At 44.9% G+C, this 6,000-nt stretch overlaps 1 protein-coding gene across 3 annotated transcripts in view; it reads left to right on the top strand.

Moving 5' to 3' along the window:
• Positions 1-2,810: 2,810 nt before the first annotated feature.
• CARHSP1 (calcium regulated heat stable protein 1) overlaps positions 2,811-6,000 on the top strand; it is a 29,069-nt gene continuing 25,879 nt past the window's right edge. The window contains exon 1 of one of the 3 annotated variants that reach the window (XM_090151613.1): positions 2,811-2,944. The gene's annotated coding sequence lies outside the window, so the exon portion shown is untranslated. Of the gene's footprint in view, positions 2,945-5,195; positions 5,288-5,346; positions 5,461-6,000 lie in introns of those variants that run through there. The other 2 variants (XM_031606918.2, XM_090151611.1) reach the window with 2 other exon arrangements.

Below are 6,000 nucleotides of genomic sequence, written 5' to 3'. Positions count from 1 at the left end.
TTGTCACATTTTTTGTATATTTCACCAATTCTGAATTTGTAAACAAATCTCAAACACCTGCATGCTGCTGTAGAGTGCTTTCTCCATCTGCACCTGGATGGCCAAACTCACCATTTAGCCTCTTCACAGATAGCACAACTGTCACGTGAGGTGATCTGCCTGTAATATATTTTCTGATCTTCCAACAAAAAGGTTTTTTTTTACTAGATTTTACTATGCATTGATTTGAACAGAGCCCAGCTTCCTTTTTTTTTTTTTTTCCTTCTGTAATTAGCTATCAGTATGGCATCATTTTGAATTGCATGATCGTTATCATCATTGTTCATCACTATGAATTAACGAATATTATCATCAAACGTGTGGTAAAATAAATGTATTTAAATAGCTGCAGATAACACAATATGATATATGTGCTATATTAGTCAAAGAGCAGTCATTTTTTGTTCATCACATCTTTCAGCACTAGTAAAATACAAGTCTGTTTGATCTCTGTTCCAGTTTAAAATTGGAAATCTGTAGAACAGCCATAGCAATGAGGTTCTTGAGCAGATGCTTTTGTATTTTGTAGTCTAAAATATTTCCTAATTCAGTGCTATATACTAGAAATGCATAGTATTTTAGAGTCTGGAGTGACATGCTGTAGTTCCTATGCTTAGTGATGTTCAACACTTTTTGATTGCTTTGTGCCCTGCATCACTCTTGCAGATTAATTTCTTCTTAATACGTTGTACCTCAGAAATGAAACTTCAACTGGGATGCTGCATCTTGTCTTCAAATGATAATGACCTCTGTCTCTCAGTTCCTGGCCTGACACTCACATGTGTAAAGCAAAAATTGGCACAAGCTCACATTTGGATGCCGTTAAAGAATGAAAATCAGGCTGACTTCTTGACTTCTTTTGGCAAGTTCATAGCAAACAGGCTTGATAGTGAATGTGGAGCTGAGGCTGCCAGGGCATCCACTGGAAATACAAGTGAAGCTTTCAGGAATGGCAGAGACTGGGGCTGCTCTCAAAGGAGTGGCTCTGCAAGCAGAGGTGGCCAGTGAGGCAACATGTGGTAATGACTGAGAGTAAATATAACAGAGATTTAAGGGGGAGAAGATGCTAACTGAAGGAGGAACAGGGACAAGTATTTTATTTCTGATGTAGCTGGTAATTTCTGTCTTATTTAGTTAATTATAGGATTACAGGCTGCTTATGGCAAACACAATCTTTATTCAGGAGGAGCAGAACCTGAAAACAAGTTAGGCAAGAGAAAAAAATCAATGTGTAGAGACTAGATGGACCTACCAAGCTGTTCACTAACGACTCCTGCATTGGCATGGAGTCCCCTCCTTTTTAATAAAGGTAACAGAATTTCACCTACATGCAAATCATAGGTGGAAGAGACTGAAAATATTTTAGTACAAGGAAAGGAATGATAACCGTAAGAAGATAAGCCTGCTAGTGGCCAGCTGATGCCAGCTCTCACTCTTTCTCTGGCCAAGTAAGTGCTACCTGACTGCAACCCAGAGCTAGCTAACTTGCAAGCTAACTTACTCTTTGTCCATCACGTAGTGTCCTACATGTAGCTGTGAGAGTATGGGACTCATTTCTCATCCTACTATTAAAAATGCTCTGGATATAACAACTTGGTCTGAGGACTAAATCCTCCTTCTGAAGGAAAGCTAGAAAGAAGTTTGGCTGAGTTCTCATTGAGAAAGTCATTAGTGTTACTCTAACTGTAAAGTTATGGCAGCTGAGGCCTTTGTTTTCATTATTTCAAATATGTAAAGTATTTGTGAGGTTGTTCGTGTTGTAATTAGTGTTACCTGAATTCTGAATCCAAAGGAGATTTATGTTTTGAGAACATTTTGTTTCCCTGATCCTGGTGCTATGATTTATCTGAGAATAGCAATGATGTCCTCGGTTCCTACACTTTACAATCTGAATAGAGCTAATCTCAAGCATGATTCAAAGTTACAGATGATTAAGACAGTGAGAGTGCACAATAACTTGTCAGAGACTGGCTATGAAAAGATTGATCTTATAAAATAGGATGACTCTATCCAGTTGTATAGTAAACAACTTTCAGTGAAAGGTGAATCACACGCTTTCAGTTTGGCACATTGGTGTTGCAGTTTCCAGTTGGCATTGCAGCTGGACGTGAGAATGTAAAGCACAGCAGAGCACTCCAAACTGAGGTGTACTTAGTATGCCACATCTTAAAAATGTTGTTTTTCCTCCAATTCTCTACAATTTGTTTGCTCTTATCATTAAGAACCTGCTTCTTATTTCCAGGCACAGTTCATTCATGTCCAGCCTCCACTGCCTGTGCTTGTGCCAACCATATCTTGTAGGGGAAATAGTTCTAAAAATTGGTCCAGAAGCAGGAACTGGAAATCCTCTGTGGTGCAGGAAGCTGTCTTAGATTAACTCATGCTTTTCTAATAGTGATGACCAGTATTCACCCTGTGTCCAGTACCAGCACCCCTCTAATCATTGAAGACCTGCTCAAGCCACCTCATCCTTGCTGCTGTACATGGATGTATTTCACCCACCTTTACTTAATGAATCACATTAGCTGATACATTTCCCCCCTACACACTCATTTCCTTGTCTTAAATTTCGTAAGTAACTGCAGTCTGAATACATTAAGTGAATGAAGAGTGTTATAATGTTGCTATTCTATCAAGAAATCCTTCTGTTTTTTTTTCCCCCGTTAGAATTGCTGATGGGAATGCTCTGTCCCTGCAACAGCCAGAGCCACGTCTCAGTAAGCAGGGGATCAGTTGGCAGGAAAGGGGAGAGGCAGGAGAGCCCTGTGGCTCTGCCACCTCCTGTGGCAGCTGTGCTGTGCTGTGCTGGACCACACTGACAGCGGTGCCTCAGAGAGGATTCCCAGCCCTGCCTGTGTGCTGGGGAAGGAGCCGACCATCCCACGCCAAGGACTGAAAGAGCAAGGTAGGCACATGTGCTGAAAATGATGAACTGGCCATTATTAATTGTTCTGTGGGAAAGGGGGGGCAGACAGCTCAGAGTACGGAGAGATGCTGGAACCTCTCTTGTCTCTAGCAGTTGGTGAAAAAAGCAGCAGGCAAAATCTCATTTCCTGACCATGACACATGCACATATACTCACACAGAGTCCTCTGAACTCAGAATTCAGTACTGAAAACCAACCTTGTGACTGTGGACATGTATTGTTGCTTATTTTCCATATGTTGTGCACATATGTTTGGGAAGAGGATTGAGAGAGGGCGGAGGAAGATAGGCAACTCATGACTACTGACTTTTGAGGAAAGCACAGGTGTAATCCCAGCCTGTGTGACTGGAGGAATTGCTCTGAGCCATGCTCACTTACGTAGTGTTTTCCCTTCATACTCTTCTACCTATAAAGAAATCATTCTGGTGACACAAGGAAAACAGAAAAGATCTCAATTTTTTTTACATTTTACAAGATTTATAATTAATATTTTAAGCAAGAGAAGTTATCAGTCCCTTGGCTGTTTATCTTACAAAGGGATAAGATTTGCTGTAGAACAGCAGTAGACACAGAGGTAAGACACTTGGGAAGCAAACTGTGTGGTTGACATGGAAAGCTGACTACTTCATGTTGCACAACCTCCCCTCGGTCCTCAAGATCACACGCTTCTTACTGTGTCAGTACTGCTTATTTTTCTGCATGAAAAAAAAAAAAAAGAAAAAAGCCTAGTTGCTATTTGCAGCAGTTTTAATCCAAGTTTCACAACACTGCTTTTTATGTGATTATGGATGGCCAACAGACAGCATGCTTGTCTCCTGTAAATGTTAGCTTTGTAATGACGTGAGGACATGCTTTGTCTGGTATCTCTGAATGGAAAAAAACCCTGCAATAATTCTGTGCCTAAGCTATCTTTTTGAAACCGTGCTCTGAAGTAGTGCAACTTAATATCAGAGGGAAAAATGTGCACAAATGGAAGCACTGCTAAAGCTGATTTCAGGATTCTGTCCCTTAAGAGAACTGTTAAAGAAAACATATTGGCTGGTGCTTTTGACTCAGTTGAGATGGTGAAGTGACTGAGAAATCATGTGAGTAACAGCTCTGATAATTTGGAGAAACCAAAAGAATCAAAGTTGGGCATAAGTTGATGCACCTCATTTTGTTTTAAATGCTCTTATGAGGGTCATAAGAAGTACTTGCAGCCCAGCTTCTTGCATTTTGTAACTGGTACTGACCTCTGGTGACAACACTGGATGAAGGCAGCTGCCCTGCCGTCATTCAGTCATTCTCATGCTCCTGTTAAAGTCTATTACAATTAACTGAGAATCTCATCACTCTGGTACTGTGTCATCAGTTGTCTTGCTGCAGGTTCTACTTCAGGCTTAATTCTGGCAGATTACACAGCTCTGGTTCGTGCAGATGTGAAACACGTCCAAATGACACTAATGCAGAACATATGCACGTGCTTTCTTGTCAGCTTGCTGAGCATCCTTCCTCACTGCAAAATTTAGGAAGATTTACCAGGATTCTTCTGAAAAGTCATCAGGCTTTACCAACCTCCCTGGCCTTTCTTTTGCACGGTTTTCTCACAATCACAAGATGGTTTGGGTTGAGAAGAGGCCTTGCAGCCCATGCAGTTCCAACCCCCTGCCCTGGGCTGGCTGCCCCCCACCAGCTCAGCCTGGCCTTGGGCACCTGCAGGGATGGGGCACCCACAGCTCTGGGCAGCAGTGCCAGGGCCTCACCACCCACACAGCAAAACATTTCTTCCTTATATCCAATCTCAATCTCCTCTCTTTCAGTTTAGAACTGTTGCTTCCTGTCCTGTCACCTCAAGCGCTGTTAAGAAGTCCATCTCCAACCTTGTTGCAAACCGCCTTCACACTGAAAGATCCCAGGTCTCTCCAGAGCCTTCTCTTCTCTAGATATTCAAAAAAAAGCTCTTTCAGCTTTTTGTCTTCTTTCAGCTCACTACTGGCATTTTATTGTTTGGCAAACAAGCTGAAGGCCAAGCACGTTCTCCTCCTTGGCTGTTTCCAGGAGAAAACTTCACCTGTCCGATCAGGTGCTTTGCGTGTTCCCCCCCGGGAGCAAGGAGGTTGTTTGGAGAGGGCAAAGAAAGCGACAAGAAAGGCACGAAGCGGTAGCAGCGGTCCGAACACAGCACCGCGCACCTCTCCCTGCGGCAGCCGCGTTCCTGCTGCCGGCTTGGGGCGGAGCGGGGCTCCGGGGCTGGGCCCTCCCACCGCCTTATAGCGCGCGGCCGCCGGGCCGAGCCAGCGCCGCCTGTCTGCTGGCCGAGCCGAGCCGAGTCCTTCGTGCGAGGTGAGCGGGCGGGGCGCCCCGAGGGGGCTTCGGCACGGGGTGGGCGCTCGGGGCCGGCGGGCGCTGCGGGCGGACGGCTCGGTGCTTCGGTGCTCCTGTTGCTGCTGCTCGGGTTTCTTGCGGGGCACCGCGGGAGAGCTGGGGCCCGGCTCAGCCTCGCCTTCCCCGTGCCGGTGGGTTGGCTTCCCGTAAAGCTAGTTCCTTACTTATTTCTTTATACACATGCGTTTCGTCGTGTTTTGTTTGTTTTTTTTTTGTTTTTGTTTTTTGTTTGTTTTTTTTTTTTTCGTTTGTTTTTTACGCTTAGGAATTGGGGATGTGCCGTTGTTACAGTCAGAGGTGTTGTTTTGTAGGAAGGCAAAGCGTGCAAAGTGAGGGCTTTCTTCCGCCGGGAGGAACGGGCTCCAGCCGCGCTGGGCGCTACGAGGCCTCCCGAACTTCTGCCGCTCCGGCCGCGCTGCGGGCGGTGAGCTGAGCTGAGCTGAGCTGCTGCTCCTCCGCTCGCTGACGCCGGATGAAGCCCTTATTTCGTGGTGTTTGTACACGGGGTGTACGTGCGTGTCGCTGCTTGCTCTTCGGGAGAGCTCTCCAGGTTGAAGTTTTGGATCCGTGCCTCTGAATTTGGCTTCTGAGAGGGGATTGAAGTTGGTTTGTGATGCTGTTTTTGCTGGAGCCGCAGAGCTACTTCTGAGAAATGTTTGCAGAACCCTCAG

Source organism: Phasianus colchicus, chromosome 16 (genome assembly GCF_987193195.1).
Source record: "Phasianus colchicus chromosome 16, bPhaCol1.hap1.1, whole genome shotgun sequence".
NCBI lineage: Eukaryota > Metazoa > Chordata > Aves > Galliformes > Phasianidae > Phasianus > Phasianus colchicus.
The sequence above is the reverse complement of the archived record's forward strand: the minus strand, read 5'-3'. Positions and strand labels throughout refer to the sequence as shown.